General features: G+C 37.1%; 1 pseudogene; it reads right to left on the reverse strand.

The window, feature by feature from the left end:
* Positions 1-1,284: 1,284 nt before the first annotated feature.
* On the reverse strand, positions 1,285-9,697 carry LOC127128807 (photosystem I P700 chlorophyll a apoprotein A2-like; annotated as a pseudogene).
* Positions 9,698-18,419: the final 8,722 nt, after the last annotated feature.

Genomic DNA, 18,419 nt, shown 5'->3' on the forward strand with positions numbered 1-18,419 from the left:
AGAGTACAATCCCAATTTTTTTGAATGTCGAGTGCCAAAGTCATTGAATGCGTAAGTCACCAATCTCCTAAATTGAATATAGAATCTACTTTATCCGTTTGTTTACGGGGGTTGCAGGCTATAGATATTCCATAATCCTTTCTATATATATTATATAGATAGAAATCTATACTACATTACTCTCTCTCTCTCTCTCTCTCTCTCTCTCTCTCTCTCTCTCTATATATATATATATATATATATATATATATATATATATATATATATATATATATATATATATATATAGAGAGAGAGAGAGAGAGAGAGAGAGAGAGAGAGAAAATAGATAGATTTCTACTTTTATTGATCACTCCTACTAGATATCAAACACAGCTTTGTACTGTACAAATCGAATTGATATGATATATAAAGTATAAAGTACAATAAAAAGAAAAATGTGGATATAGTTGAATGGTATAATTTCTCTTTGCCAAGGAGAAGACGCGGGTTTAATTCTCGCTATCCGCCGTTACTTCTGTATTGAATAGTATATTTCTTAATATTTATTAAATATAAAAAAGTGAATTACAATTTTTATCAAAAATGGTGCGAAGACGAGATTTGAACCTGTAACCTCAAGGTTATGAGCCTTGCGAGCTACCAAGTTGCTCTACTCCGCGATAAACTGAATGTGCCCCTCCACCATATGGGTACAAATAGAATAAACCATTTATACGGAATGGTCAAGGGACCGTACTATGATTGCAAATTATCCATCAAAAAGAATTAAAAAATGAAGAGAATTTTTTATTCTTACCAACTCGATCTTGTTGCACCGGGCAACAAACATTGGTGAACCATTTCACGAATTACGTGTCGAGATAATCCAAAGTGTCGATAATTACCCCGTTGTCTTCCGGTCGCAAAACAACGTCGATGAAGATGCATAGGTGCACTATTACACGGTAGTGCTTCTAACTTTCCCTGAATTTCCCAGCTCTCACTTAACGACCGAGCTTTGCTCATTTCTTTTGTTGGATATCGTCGAATCAAATAAATATTTTCTTCCAATTTTTTCCTCTTCTTCTCTTTGGAAATCAAACTTTTCTTTGCCATGACGATTCATTTCTTACTACTATCCATAATTTTTTCCTATTCTTATTCCTCAAAATTAAACTTTTCTTTGCCATGATGATTGATTTCCTATTACTATCAATTCTAGAAGTCAGATCCTAGATGTAGAAATAGAAGAATTCTTCATACAAAGAGATGGAATTTTTGCAAATACAATAACAAATCAAATTAACCAAATTTGCCTAATGTAGAGACAATCAAGAAAGCTGCATAAGTAAATATATAGCCTACTGAAAAGTGGACTAATCCAACCAATCTTGCTTGGACAATTGAAAGAGCCACAAATTTATCTCCCCATTGAATCAAATTCGCCAAAGGTATGCGTTTCATGAGCCCATGCTAAAGTTTCAATCAATTCCTGCCAATATCTGCGCCATGAGATTAAGAACATAAATCCAATAGCCCAAACAAGATGTCCAAATAAGAACATCCACGCCCAAACTGATAAACTATTCATACCAAAGGGGTTATACCCATTGATAAGTTGTGAAGAATTTAACCATATATAATCTCTTAACCATCCCATCAAATAGGTTGAAGATTCATTAAATTGTGAAACATTACCCTGCCATAACGTAATGTGCTTCCAATGCCAATAAAAAGTAACCCATCCAATGGTATTTAACATCCAGAAAACTGCCAAATAAAATGCGTCCCAAGCCAAAATATCACAAGTACCACTTCGTCCCGGACCATCGCAAGGAAAACTATAACCAAAATCCTTTTTATCCGGCATTAACTTGGAACCACGTGCATCTAAAGCACCTTTTACTAAGATCAATGTAGTTGTATGTAAACCAAGAGAAATAACATGATGAACCAAGAAGTCTCCAGGCTCTATTGTTAAGAATAGAGAATTATTATTCTCATTAATAACATTTAACCAACCCGACAACCATATGCTTCACCCCGCATTCAACGCCAGACTATTCATTAAAGATAAAAGTACATTGAAACCATATTGTCGCATTACGCGAAAAACCGGCGGGAAAACAAAACAACAGAGCCGCCACCGTGCGTTATTTATCCCAAAAGAGGGAAAGGAAACGCTCGAAGTAAACCTGGAAAAGACATGGTCTCGCGACCAAAGGGAATGGGATCGGGAGTCGGTTATGCGAAGGGAAGGTATTAGCACCCCTACACATCCGTCGTACTCGACGGGATCCACGCACAAAAGGAAGGATAAAGGTTGCTAAAAACTGCTCACAAACTGCACACACTGGCTGAAAAGAGACACATGAAAGACAAAAGAAACTAACTCGGCAGGATATCGCATCCTGGGCCTACGTAGTCTGTCAGGCACAGACATCAGAGTCGACGTAGTTCGGGACAGGGGGAAAACGTGCTCGCTAGGATGTCGCATCCTATGCATACGTATCTTCTCGGACTAAATAAGAATCAGAGCACTCGTAGCTCGGCTCACGCACGCCAAACAAAACCACACAGATACAGGAAACCGACTGCCAATCGCTGGTCTTACGTCAGACTCCACACAAAAGAGGCAAACATGGAAACCGAATGCCAATCGCTGGACTTACATCAGACTCTGAACCAACAAACCCACACTGGAAACCAAATGCCAATCGCTGGACTTATATCGGACTCCAAGCACACAACAAACACACACAGACAAAAAAGCAAAAGGTTTCCCGGAGAGATCAGCTCAATCTCCTGCCTACGTACCTCATCTGGTATGAGGATCAGGGCGACGTAGTTCGCCTACGCAGGGAAAAAGGACTAGCCTAACCAGAAAGAAAGGGAGACACAAACTACTAGGGAGACTACGACTCGAGCCTAGAAGTTGTCATGCATACGATCCCTAAGTTAAGGTTTCTAGCTAACTTGCACAGGGAGCAAGCTATCCTAACAGCACAGGCAAAGCAAACATTCACACAAATAGCACACACTATATACAAACAAAGTGGGCTCACACAAGGCTAGGCTTTAGTCAAGGGGTCATGTCAACCTCAACAAACAAGCCACTGTAACAGGGTGATGTTAGCTCTTATCCCTAACATTGAGAGTTAGGGTGAAGCAGATGAAATGGGAAGTGAGGGTAAGACCTCACAGCTCTTATCCCTGGCCTGGGAGAGCTTCAAACAAATGAAAGTGTGGGAGTCCAGAATGTGGGACTCTACTCCACATGACTGATACAATGTACAAGGATCTTGGGTTAGTATCCATAATGCATCAACACAGTGGTGTGAGCAAAGCAGATGACACACTGAATAGCAGGGGATGGATTGCACATCCCTTGTATCTGCCAATTTCTCTTCACTTAGGAGGTCTTTGATATGTACAGGGACAAAGGTAAACAAACACAAACATTGCCTCTTAAGGAGGGCTTCAGACAGGTGCCTGCCCAAGTAACAAGACAGGTCTTCCAGACTACATGAAGTCAAAGACATTATACCTCAATGCTCAAGCTATCAAGCAAAGCAAAAGCAAGTTCACAAGAACTATAGAAACTAAGGTACCTGAAAACAATCCAACTCAATCAGTATACAAGTCAAACAAAAGTCAAACAGACAGTTAATAGTCAACAGCTGTACACAGTCAAACAAAGTAATGCATCAAGATGCAAGCCACAAGGCCTAGGCTTAAGTCTCAAAGCCTACAAAACAAACTCAAGATTAGTCATCAACAAGCAATGGATCAACTCCAAATGAGTGAACATCATCAAGTATGGCAATTGTGTCTTTTAACCTGAAATCAAAACTCAACTGTGAGTCACAAACCACTAGGACAAGGCCTAGGGTCAAAGAGGGAGAAATAATCCAAAACAGAACATGAAAATTGACATGAAACAAGCTCAATCAATGAAGAACAATATCCAAGTGGTCCCATGTCAATAGCATCAACCAATTTTATTTCACAAATCATATAAGGCAAGGCATGCAAGTTGAAAGCCCATTGAAGCAAAAAGAATGAACCAATACACATCAACTCAAAAATGATTCAATAAATCTCAAGAAAAATCATGGCTAAACAGCACACATCACATGATCATCACACCAAAAATCAAGGCATTTGGACAAGTTTAAGCATGGCAATTAAATCCCATAAGGCAAGGCAAGCAAAATAAGCTCAAATAGGGCACAACTAGATGCATCAACTTAGCACAAGCCTTAAACAGAATACAAACATGATAAAGACCTCAAACCAAAGCCACAATAAACTTAAAAGTGTCTATAATCAATGTACAAAATTTCAAGTTCATATGATAAACATCAAGTATTTCACAAATCATTGAAGTTCATGACTATTCAAAAGTCCACAAATGACAAGCCAGAAAGGAAAATCCCAAACAAATCAGAAATTAATCCAAAAATTCCACAAAACTTCATGATCATTCCTAATATGCACAAGTAACATCATGCAAAAAATCACATCATTTGACATTTAATTGGCATGGCAAAGAAATTCAACAAGTTCAGCAAGCAAAGGTGTGACACACATTGTCACACCTACATTAACCAGATCATATCTCAACAACCAGAAATGAGAAAAATGCAAACTCTATACCAAAATGTCCATTAAGATGTCTATTTTAAGCATGCAAAGTTTCAAGAGCATTGGATTAAAATTCATCATTTCATGAAGCAAATGGCAAGCATGGTACAAGATAGAACACATGTGAACAAACCCTAGGCAAAAATATTTTTCATCCATGCACAATTTCTGGAAAAATAGTCATAAAAAACTAGACATGATGAGGAACAAAGTGCAAAAATTCCCAGGTCATTTGGATCAATATTCATGGAGTTATGATTTTTTGAATGAATGAAAAAAATAAAAAAACATGATGAGCATGGTATGAACATATGAGCAAAAAGGATAAAAATGCAAAGGCCAATTTGGAAAAGTCCCTCAGCTGGGATCGAACAGAGGCCGGTTTTGAAATTGAGCGCCCTTAAGTGAAACACACCGTTTCACTTAAGTTATGTGGCACTGCAAAACAATCTCATCCAATCATAACGCCACGCTGGATACACGTGGACCACTACATGGTCAATAACACTGAAACGCATGCAAGCAATGCCAGGCACGGATCAAACACGGTTTCTGGACAGAAACCCTAACATTCATGCAACCTTCAACGTGTTCTTGAGCTCAAGAACAAAGTTGTACAGAAATTCACAACCAGCACACCATTGGATTCGTCTCTCAACATACAACACTAATCTAAGCTCAATTTGACCTAACTCTCATTAACATGCATGGATCGAGCAAGAGAACATTCACATGCCAAACTTAAAATCAACATAACTAATTCATTTCTGCATGGAAATTGATGATCCAAAGCTCAATGCACTCAGTGTTGAAAGATCTACCACATGCATATCACAATTTTATGAATTAGGAAAGTCGAATTCTGACCTTCAAGAGAATGCAGAACTGGAATTATAGCTTTCAGGCCTTGTAATGTAGAAACAGATGATCTCCAATGCTTAGATGGATGAATGGATGAAGAATTGGTGCTCAATCGTGCTTGATATTGCTCAAATCTTCAACTGCCATTAATGGATGCTAGCTTCAACAGTTCCAAATCAGCTCGAAAATTGGTGAATCTTGCTTCCAAAAATGTCCAATTATGCTTGTGGATCAAGGATTGATCAAGAACAAGGCAAGGTTTATGGAGAAATTTGATGAAAAAGTGAGAGAACCAAATTGTGAAGATTGTGCAAATGGATCTAGATCTGACCAAATGAAGTGTTAATCCAATTTCTGTTATGATTATGCTATATATATATATGTTCTGTTAATGATGCATGCTAATCATGATTAAGCAAATGCCAAGGATTAGTGAGATCAAAGGTGTAAGTGCAAATTTGCACAATGCATCTTATGCATGGGATTGCAATGCAACAATGCTCGAATGCATGGGAAATTCACATGAAATGATGTTTTGAGCCAAGTGCAAGTGATACCATGTGTGGACAATGCATAATTTTTGAATTTGGAATTTCCCTCCAAAATTCAAATGAAAATGCAAATATTTTTGTGATCAAAATGCATGGCATATGATGCATGACTTGGATAGTACATGTCAAAACAAGAATGTTGCAAAAAGAACCACTTCATTTGGCCTTATGGTTCAAAAGTTATGCACTTGTGAAGTTCAAATTCAATTGACCATAATTGATTCATATCTTCTCAACCACACATGAGAATTTCATGTTCTTGGACTTTTTGGAAAGGGGAGAACAAGATCTTCAACTTTCATGTTGGACAAAATTCCATTTGAAGCTTTCTTGGACATCTAATCTTGAGGAGAAAACCTTTCCATTTTTGGCAATTTCAAATTACAGGTCACTTACTATTTTTGGAAAGTTTTCATCTGACCTCAAATTCTTCAATGTTGATGTTTGAAATGTCAAATGAAACTTGTATGGACATGAATGAGGCCTTTCTAACCATCTCCCACCTTCAAATCCATGATTGAACTGGCAGTTGACTTTGGTTGACTTTCTAGGGTTTCAGCTGAATTGATCAATGACTGATGAGCTCTGAACATCCAACCTTTGGCCAGACCACTTCAAAATGATCCCTAGGTCATATGAACTCAATGAACCATCCCTAGGGCTTTGCTTCCATAGGAAATGCACTTTCTTGCTTGCACAACTGGATCTCCTGACTAGTTGACTGATGACTTGCACTAGGCAAAGGACAATGCAATGTTATGCAGTGGACAATGTAATGTTAATGACCTAAACATGAAAATGTATATACAAAATGGGAGGTGCAAATTTGAGGTACTACACATATGAAGTTTTACCATGAGCAGATTGTATCCATTGGGAAAATATAGGTTCGATCAAGATTTTTTTCTCTAGATTGCCAAAAGTAAGCATGACATCATTATGGACATAAAGTCCCAAAGTATGGAACCCCAAAAATAGGTTGGCCTAACTTAAATGGGATATGATAGCTTCTTTGTGCTCTAACATTCTTGCCAATACATTATCCTCATTCTGTTCGGGATTGTAATCTTGAATAAAAATAATAGCTCCATGAGCAAAAGCCATTGTCATAATAAATCCTGCAATATATTTGTTGGTGTAAGCCCTAGAGGCCTATACTTTGGGTACTTGTATCGAATTATTTATTAATAATAAAAAGGCCTTTTCTTTATTATGTTTGTTTAATAAAGCCCCTAGAATAGCTAGTCCGTTTAATGTATCAAGTATGACTTAATCATGAGACCACATTAAACATAGGGACACTATTCTTAAAGTATCCGTAGTCGAGCTTTATTATGAAGTGGGATAACATTAAAGCATTAAGACTATTATGTATATAAACTGATGATCACATCTCATGGATCATGGATAAGGAGTTATCAAGTCTTAAACATAGGTATGAATATTAAGAGTAATAGTTATACTGGATTGACCAGCTATGAGAATACTATATAGAATGTTATGCAAAGTGTCATAAGTTATTCTCATGGTGATAATGGTGTATACCACCCTTCGACCTGAAACCACTATGGACCCTAGATGTAGAGTTGAGTGCCTTGTTGATGATCAAACGTTGTCCATAACTGGATGACCATAAAGACGGTTGATGGGTACTCCACGAAGCATGCTAAGGGACATGAGTGACCTAGATGGAATTTGTCCATCCTGCGTAATAGGATAAATGTCTATGGGTCCAATATTGAACTGGACAAGGATGACACGGGTTATGCCTTGTGTTCAATATAGACATAAGGGCAAAAGGGTAATTATACATATAAGTATTATCATAGAAGGATTTGTCAGATCACATGATATTTTCGTGTCTTGGGTAGTAGTGATGTGTTGCTAGATACCGCTCACTATTTATTATGTTAAATGCATGATTTAATATAATTACCAATGCCGCGAAAACCTACAGGGTCACATACAAAAGGACGGATTGATGAGAGATAGAGTAACTAAGGAACACCGTAAGGTATGGTGCACTTAAGTGAATTGTAGAACATCATAAGGTACAGTGTACTTAAGTAGAATACGAAATATGGTAAGGTACCACGCGCTTAAGTGATTTTGGCATATTATAAAATATGGGCCACATACATTTAAGTGGGCTTTTTAGCTTGAAGCCCACACAAGTGGTTCTATAAATAGAACCCTTGTGCAGAAGCATTTGTGCAGTTGCATTTTTTGTTTTCTCTCTCTCTCTCTCTCTCTCACACACACACACACACACACACACACACACACACACACACACACTCAAAGCCTTCATTCGTAACAGCTAGCACTGAGATTGAAGGAATCCGTTCGTGTGGACTGAGTAGAGGCGTTGTCGTCATTCAACGTTCGTGATCGCTCCGTAGATCTGCATCAAAGGTTTCAATCGTCACAAGAGGTAACGATTCTATCACTGATCATGCCCATTCGTAAGGATCACTAAAGGAGAAAATTTTAATTTCCGTTGCATTTTGGATCGCCCTTCTCCTTCAGTATTGATGATGAGTATATAACGCAGCTTGAGTAGTAAAGTCTTGTGCTATAAACGCATAAGCAGGTAACGAATACATGTGTTGAGATACCAAAGAAGTAATGACCCCTAACGAGGCTAGAGAAAGGCCTAATCGAAAATGAATTGAATTATTGATTATGTCATAAAGACCCTTATGTCTACACCCGATCTACCCCCGGAGGAATATGTGCTTCTAAAATATATTTTATACTATGCCCAATACCGAATTAGTTCTATATATATGACCACCAATGAGAAAAAGAATTGCAATAGCTAAAGGATGATGGTCCATATCGGTAAGCCATAAACTTTGCGTTTGAGGACGGAATCCCCCGAGAAGTGTTAGAATGGCAGTTCCCGCGCCCTCCGAAGTACTAAATAAATGAATACTAGAAACGGGGTTTTGAGAATAAAGATTCCACTTACCTGTAAAAGGTGGTCCTAATCCTTGAGGGTGAGGCAATACACTTAAGAAATTATTCCATCGAACATATTCTCCTTTGGATCCTGGAATAGCCACATGGACTAAATGCCTTGTCCAAGCTAAGGAACTGACTTCAAATAGTCCTGACAAATGATGATTGAGGTGGGATTCGGCATTTTTAAACCAGGAAATGCTCGGTTTCCATTTTGGTTGTAGGTGTAACCATCCCGCTAATAAGGATATGAAAGAAAGAAATAATAGAAAAATAGCTCTAGTATAAAGATCCTCATTAGTACATAAACCAATTATATACCACCACTGATAAACACCAGCATATGCAATATTCACTGGGCCAAGAACACTCCCTAGAGTAAAAGCTTCTATTGCCGGTTGACCAAAATGGGGATCCCAAATTGCATGAGCAATAGGTCTTACATGTAAAGAATCTTGTACCCATGCCTCAAAATTTCCTTGCCAAGCTACATGGAAGAGATTCCCGGAAGTCCACAGAAATATTATTGCTAATTGTCCGAAATGAGAAGCAAAAATATTCTGATAAAGACGTCCCTCAGTAATATCATCACGACTCTCGAAGTCATGTGCGGTAGAAACACCAAACCAAATACGACGAGTAGTGGGGTCTTGAGCTAAGCCTTAGCTAAATCTTGGAAATCTTAATGCCATAATTCTTTTCAAATCCCTGTAGCCATTATCCCACTGCAATAATTCTTGCTAAGAAGAATTCCCATGTTGTGGAAATTCCCCCTAGAAGGTAATGTGTTACTCCTACAGCACGTCCCTATACAATGCTCAAGGCTCTAGGCTAAGTAGCAGGAGCAACTTTTAACTTATTATGAGCCCAAATGATGGATTCAATAAGTTCTTGCCAATAACCACGCTCGTTGAATAGAAACATTAAACTAAAAGCCCATACAAAATGGGCGCCAAAGAAAAAAAGACCATATACAGAAAATGAGGAACCATAAGACTGAATTACCCAGGATGCCTGCGCCCGTAAGAAATCGCGAAGCCACCCATTAATGGTAATAAAACTCTGCACAAAATTTCCTCCTGTGATATGAGTTACTACCTCGAACAATGTGATATCTCACACCAGGTAAATCCTTAACCCTCCCCCCTCTTACTAAGACTACATAATGTTCTTGTAAATTATGGCCAATACCAGGTATGCAAGAAGTGATTACAAATCCAGAGGTTAAGCGTACTCTGGAAACTTTACGTAACGCAGAGTTTGGTTTTTTAGGGTTAATGGTGGAAAAGTTGACAGATAAGTAATCCTTACTGCCACTCTACAAAACCATACATGAGATTTCCACCGCATACGGCTCCTCGTTCAATTCTTTCAACGTAATTTGATCCTTTATCCTCATTCGATAATCTCCACTTCTTCCCCCAAACCTAAAATCACGAGAACTAATTAAGTCAGACACGCTTTCATGTTTGAATTGAACATTTTTTTTATTCTCAAAGGAGAAAATTATTCTTTTTACTTATTTCTTTTCTTTTTTCCATTATTCCTTCGTTTCATCCTGTAAGATCTGACCCATTTTCTTATTCATCGAAAGGTCAGGTGCAGAATAAAGAAGATCGATTTTTTGATCAAAAGTGCTATATGAAATTGTTGGTTTTTTCTCTTTCTACCTATGTTGTAAGTACACTGTTTAAATCAATATCAATATAAAACCTTTTTTTTTTCTATATGAATCAATATTATTCCATTCCATTCCTTCCCAATACTTCCCAAAGAAAATACGGAATACAAAATTGGATCTTGATTTAACGGGTTAGTGTTAGCTTATCCACGCGGTTATGCACTCTTTGAATAGGAATCTATTTTGTGAAAAATCCCGGCTTTCGTGCTTTGGTGGGTCTTTGAGATACTTTTGATGACCTATGTTAAAAAGATATCTATCTATTTATGATACGACGATGAATTGTGTAAAGCGTGTAGTAGCAACGGAACCAGCGAGAATATATGGAAAAGACATTTCTATTGTATACTATTCTATTATTATATATTAGTTAATGATCTCGGCTCAACGAGTCCTTTCTTTCGTGATGAACTACCTACGTTTTGTCGCTGTGGGCCGAGGAGAAAGGCAACAAGAGGATTGTAATATCATTAAAACAAGTAGATCAATGTCTTTCCAATATACAACATAGGTTTTGGCAATGCAATATGGTTGGGCTCTCATGTCGATCCGAATAAATCATCCTTTTCGCTGAAGTAATTACCTGCTAGGCAAGAGGATAACAAGTTCAAAATTTTGTGTTAATGGTCGGATTACCCCTCTGTTTTTTGTTTTGTAATGATGAATCTTATATGTGTTCCTAAAAAAAAATTGTATCTTTTTCAGGGTCTCGGGGAGAAGTGGAAACACAGATGTAACTCCAGTGACTTCCTAAATGAAAAAATCTTTGTCACAAGAAAAAAGGGGTTCATCCATTTAATCTTTCCTTCGCTCTGATTTATTTCTATTTTTAAGAATACGGAGTCGGGTTCTTACCCGTATTGAATACAACACTGAGCTAAATCTTCTTTATTTAGACCCGAAAAATCCTATGGTTTTTTGAAATCATATGATATTGCGTAAATCCGTAGTCAATCCTATTTCCCATCGGAGCAATTGACAATTAAATCTAATTTTTCCCATTTAGTTAAGAGTGTTCCGTGGAGGCCCGTTTAAGTTAAAAAAATAGTCACGTTGAATTTCTCGACCTTTTTGACTTAAGATTAGTCAGTCTTTTTTCTCGATTAGGGACAAGGGAAGGGGTATAACTAAACGGTAGAGTGTCACCTTGACGTGGTGGAAGTCATCAGTTCGAACCTGATTATCCATAAACCCAATATCATTTTTTCCATTTTGATGACGAGATCCAATCTGAGTAGATAAGAGGATAGGAAGTTGACACAGGGGGAGGGGGGTAAGGCCATATAATATTTATGGGAGGCAACTCCGGGAGAATAGTAAGCCCATGGATACAAGTAAAGTTATGTGTTCTCAGTTGAGTAACTGATATCAATTTTAAGTTCAGTAAATGAAATCAAATTCTGAATCAGCTTTGTCTAGAAACAAGGAAGGTATAAGTAATGCATCTAGGAAGCTCATGGAGAGTTTGATCCTGGTTCAGGATGAATGCTGGCGACATGCTTTACACATGTAAGCCAGTCGGGAAATGGTGTTTCTAGTGGCGAACGAGTGAGAAGCGCGTAAGAACCTGCCCTTGGGAGGGGGACAACAGTTGGAAACAATTACTAATACCCAATAGGATAAGGAGCGAAAGGAGGAATCTGCCCAAGGAGGGGCTCGCGTCTGATTAGCTAGTTGGTGAGGTAATAGCTTACCAAGGCGATGATAAGTAGCTGGTCCGAGAGGATGATCAGCCACACTAGGACTAAGACAAGGTCCCGACTCCTATGGGAGGTAGTAATGGGGAATTTTCTGCAATGGGAGAAAGCCTGAAGGAGCAATACGGTGTGGAGGTAGAGGCCCCTAGGTCATGAACTTCTTTTCCCAGAGAAGAAAAAATGACAGTATCCGGGGAATAAGCATCGACTAACTCTGTGGCAAAAGTCGCGGTAAGACAGAGGATGCAAGCGTTATCCGAAATGATTGGGAGTAAAGCGTATGTAGGTGGCTTTTTAAGTTCGCTGTCAAATACCAGAGCTCAACCCTGGACAGGTGGTGAAAACTACTAAGCTAGAGTACGGTAGGGGCAAATGGAATTTCCGATGGAGCGATAAAATGCGTAGAGATCGGAAGGAACACCAACGGTGAAATCACTCTGGTGGGCCGACACTGACACTGAGAGATGAAAGCTAGGGGAGAGAATGGGATTAGAGACCCCAGTAGTCCTAGCCGTAAATAATGGATACTAAGTGGCTGTGTGTATCGACCCTTGCAACACTGTAGCTAATGCGTTAAGTATCCCGTCTGGGGAGTACGTTCGCAAGAATGAAACTTAAAGGAATTGACGGGGGCCCGCATAAGCGAGGAGTGCCTTCGTGACGGAAATGCGACACAGGTGGTGCATGGCTGTCGTCAGCTCGTGCCGTGAGGTGTTGGGTTAAGTCCCACAACGAACGCAACGCTCGTGTTTAGTTGCGAACATTTAGTTTGGAACTCTGAATAGACTGTCAGTGATAAGTCGGAGCTCAGGTACGAGGTGTGCATTTGAGCCATATCATAATCGCAAAATTGAATTAAGTCTATATCTGGTACCCATTTGAAATTGGAATGTGTCTAAGTTGTATCAAAATCATATAGAAGCGTTAAGTTTGTTTCAGATACACATTGAGGCACACGATGTTTTTAATTTGCATGGGGATTGTAGAAATGCGTTAAGTTTGTATCAGATACACAATCAGGTGTAGAATGTGCTTTAAGACGTATCGAAATCACGAAAACTCGTTAAATCTATATCTGGTGCACAATGGGTTCAGAAGACGTGTTAGTTGTATCAAAATTGCAGAAATGTGTTATGTCCATATCAAAAACATATTTATATTTATCTACATTTTCTTGTTCTGGGATTTCTAGCAGAAATAGGGACAAAGAAACATACGACAGAGGAAGAAAGGGACACATTGTATGCACATTTTCATATTAATAATGAATTGAATTTTATACGGATAAATAAAGAACTAGAGAGGTAGATAACCTTTGTCGGTGACCTTGGAATAGCCGGACAAAGTCAGAGGTCTTTGTTCGATGTCTTTTCTGTTCATTTCGAATTGGATGGAAGTTGCATTTTAAAAGCATCTTCTTCAATCGGAAAATGTCTGAGGTGTATTGCTTTTCACTTGCCCGTTGACGAGGGTGGGAGGATCGAATTATACGACCTCTTAAGAAGTAACGTGATTACTCCTCTGGCTAGTCTTTCCTATGGGGTAATTATACCGGTGGGGGCTCGGAGTCATGTTTGTTCATTCCCTTCTCAAATAGAATATAGAGTATCAAGTTGCTTTCTCTCTGATTGCATGGCTAATGGACCCGATATCTCCTTTACTCTGGTTGTCTTCGGGTCTAAAGCCTTATCCTTCCTGGTGTGTTGTCCAGGTGTAGTATTGATGATGTAGTCCATCACTAGACCGTCATAGAAATCAATTGTTATCCCGCTTAGACAGCACAGTCGAATCAACTAGTTTCTCCCTAGTTTATTGAAACAGGTCGGGGTGCTATGGATGTATGTATGAAATCCTCTTATACCGATGATGGGTACCCCGACACCCCTCATACGCTTTTCATTAACTACGAACTTATGGAACCCGTCTGGATCCGTTCCTGTAGTCACTCCGAAAATGGTGGGGGTGGAAGTAGTCTGGTTGGATGGTGGATTACGAGGTTTAAGCCCTTACTATTTAGAATTTGCCATAAGACTCCATTCTAAACCCTAAAGTCAGACTTGTATTCCTCCTTCAATTGTTCTGCGGATTTCTCAAGGAAATTGGAAACCTAGACGATGAGGAATTTAGGCAAAACCAATGATTGATTGAGTTGAATGTTGTGCACCTCCGTGAAGGTTTTGGAATGCTCTCGATCCCATTCATGAAAGAGGTTATAAGCTGGTAAATCTGAGACCTAGATATGAACCACCAAAATTCAATTCAAGAACTTCTAAGTTTGATTGTTGGTGTTCGTGAGAAAAAATGTAATTCTTGTGGAAATTGTAGTAATCGGAAGTCGTTTCCCATATACGACACCACTGTTCCATTCGGGAACCACAAATGGAGATTCTAACTCTCGAAGAAACTATAAATAATGAGAGGTGGACTTTTATTAATTATAAACGGTTTTTCCGAACTCCTCGCGTAGGATAGACCTTCATGATTAACACTCCAACGCCCGAGTCATTTCAAGTGAAATTGGAGATTAGAGATTGTGTACTTTCTCTTATTGTATGAACTGTTTTATATGTTGGGTCAAGTAGAATTGGCTTGAGAGAAATTAAGAATTGATTCATTGGATCTTTGGCTGATCTAGAATAAAATCATGTAAAGTTTGACGATAAAAAGTCTTAACACTAATATGTCAAAGTTACTTGAAGACTTTGCAGAATTTCGAAGCAAAGAAGAATCTAAATCACTGTCCTTTAGAGAATAGATTATGGTGACAATCGTTTTAGTAATAGTGCATATGGTGAAAAATCCTCTCGATAAGAAGCATCTCAAAAGGGCTTAAGAGAACCATTTGAGTAGACCGACTCTTGTTCTGGTAATCATTGGAAATACAAATAATTATACCCCGAAGATAAGATCTTAAGACACAAGAACATTCTTAATAATCTAATAAATAATTACTCCCTACATCTTAAATTATAAGACCTTTTGGTATTTCACACGAATTAAGAAATTTAATTGTTGTCATATGAAAAAGTGAAATGATCTACGACTTTATAAAACTACTCTTCACTAATTACATTGAAAAATGTAACTAAATGAATAGGAAGAAGGAATAGTAATAAATGGTAAGATGTATATTATGAATAAAATCATTAATGTTGTATTAGAATTTTAAAATTATTTATAATTTGAGACAAATATTTTTTACAAAGTGACTTATAATTTAAGATAGAGATGGTAAAAATAATGGGAGACATTCTTAAAAATGGGTAATCTAGTATAATTTATCATGATCTCATCATCAAATAATAATATTAAATGACATGATCGGGTGGCATGTATAATATTGAATGACATTACAAAATCATCTCATGGCTACTTTAAGTATACTTTGTGCTTTAGTTTCATATCTCATGATTATTATTTGCATAAATGCACTTACTTTTTTCAAAATGATTACACGAATTCATACACTCGGCCATACACTTTCTTCAGACACGCTAAACCTTTTTCCTTCTCATAATCACACATCCACCTCAAATAAAATAGGCTTAAAAACTGTTAAGATATCACCGACTATATTTCTTTAACTATTAAAATCTTACTATACTTTTTGAAATTTTCATGGATATCAAGCAACTTGCTACTAATGGTTTTAACAATGAACTCTTATTTGAAAGAATGGGTTGAGTAAGGGATTTTTTTATCCAATCAGATGAAAGTGATCTACTTTAAGGGAGATAAAATCTCTCCAATTTTCCATACTTCAAAGATTTATTATAAGAAATTACAAATGAGTTCAAGAAAATAGTCAACCAAATTCCCTAAAATAAAAACAGTCTTCGTAAGTTTTTTCGCTATAGTTTTAAAAATTTGGTTTTTAAAAAAAATAAGATTATAATCATAGTTTAAAAATATTTTGAAAATATTTAATTACTAAGTATAGCGGTAAATTCATGACCATTAAACTATAGATAAACTTAACGTCAATAAAACCAGAGTCGTCACCACGCTTTTATTGTTTCCAAAGGAAAAGGGAAAAGTACGAACAAAACACAAAGATAAGGAATTTTCAAATCAAAACTATTAAAATTTCAGAGATTACAGGTAAGGGGGTTGGTTACACTAAGGAAAGGTGTTAGCACCCAAAGTGTCATAGGAAGCCATTTTTATGCGTGTATGTGTTTTTGATATAAAATGATGTTTGCAATAAATAGAGTGTGGGTATGAGAAAAAATTCATTAATTATATTTTTGTGTTTGACAAGACCTTGCGACTTGTGCCTACGTACCAACATGAAAATGAGTGATCAAAACCTCGTAGTTCGTGGTATCAATTTCAAAGTGAGTGAATTGTTTTTAACAAAAATTTAAGTTTAAAATAGGCACAAAGGGCCTAAAAAAGGTTTGAATGAGTGTTAATTTTTTTTGTCTTTTGAAATTTTAAGTCAATATGATTAGATTCATTTACAAGTTTGATTTAAGAAAAGAGTTTAAAAATGCAATGTCATAAGGCCAAAATATCTAGTTTGCAAAATAGTCTAAAGTTAGAAATCACAAGAAAAGAAGATTTTAAAAAGGGGGAGATATTTAAAATTTAAGAAATGAGAGGAGATGAGGAGACTAATCCTAAGCATAAAATTAAAAGTTGAGAGTTGAAAAGATCTGACCAATGTGATGCAATCCAATAGACAAGAATGTCATATAGAAATCCACTTTTCCTTTGGACATTAAATCAAACAATATCAATAAGCAAGTAGCAAAATGAAGAGCAAGACATCAATTAAAGATAGTCACATCCAAGCAAGCAACTTCACAGTCTTCTTCTTAATCTTCCCATGTATCAGATGGCATACTCCTAGAGTGACTCAGAATAGGGCATTAGACACATGTTCAAAGTAACATTTGCATCAAGACCATGTAGCAGATGAACTCAAGTAGATCTCCAATACTTGCAACAGATGGAAACTCAAATCACAATAACTTGGTCTCAGAAATGTTGGCATTGACCAAGTCCTTTTGCATAGGGAATGCTGCCTAATTCCAAGTCCAAAGCTTAGATCAAATCCAACAGTCCACACAAACATTTTTTAGGTTTTTTGTTGTTTATTAGGTATTTTAAGGTCCTAAGACCACAAACACAAACAAGATACACAAACAAATATATACAATTGCAATATATGGCTCAAGTGAGCAAAATGTAAATGGCATAAACATAAACAAGTTAAATGATATGTAAAATGGAAAATGAAATGATAAATGACTTGAATTTAAAGTACATAAAGCAAATCACTTGAAATTTAGAGCAATAATAATAAAAGTTAGTCAAATTGTTAGTTGGTTAGATGTTAGTGAAGTTTTGCTTTTCAATTGATTAAGTCATTCTTTGGAGAACACTCAACCCTCTATTCACAAGCATAAATCTTTGAACCAAGACATCTTCCAAAGGAAGGAAAAAAGGCCAAGTTTCCACACAATACCATGAAAGAGGGGAGACTTACAATCTCACTTACTAGAATGTTATGCCTTTTGGGTCAAAATTTAGCGCTATGTTAAGCAATCGTAATTGGACTTATGTAGAAGTCACAACTATTTGAGGTCGGGCAATAGAAATTTTGTTGTTAATGCATGTTAGAGATATGGTATAATGAATCATACTCCTAAAATATACCACACACAAAAAGAAAATGATTAAAAGATAGACCTAATCTCATTCATACTTGTATTGGTTCATCTAACAAGAAGTTATTGATGAACCAATTAGCCTTAGGGTATTGAGATGCCATTGGTCAATGGAAGGAATATGATACAATGGGATTGAAGATGAAGAGGGAGGGGAAATGAGACAAACACAAATTGGTCATGGGAGAAATTTCATCAAATTAAAATCATTCATTCATTTTTGGAGATGAAATGTACATTTCACCAATCCCCTAAATCCAATGATTTTAATCCAACAAAAGTCAAATTAACCTTAACCAAGTCCCAAACACATAGTCAAACTTCACAAGTCAATAAAAAGGGCTCAACATAATTTCTACAC

Source organism: Lathyrus oleraceus, chromosome 1, assembly GCF_024323335.1.
Source record: "Lathyrus oleraceus cultivar Zhongwan6 chromosome 1, CAAS_Psat_ZW6_1.0, whole genome shotgun sequence".
NCBI lineage: Eukaryota > Viridiplantae > Streptophyta > Magnoliopsida > Fabales > Fabaceae > Lathyrus > Lathyrus oleraceus.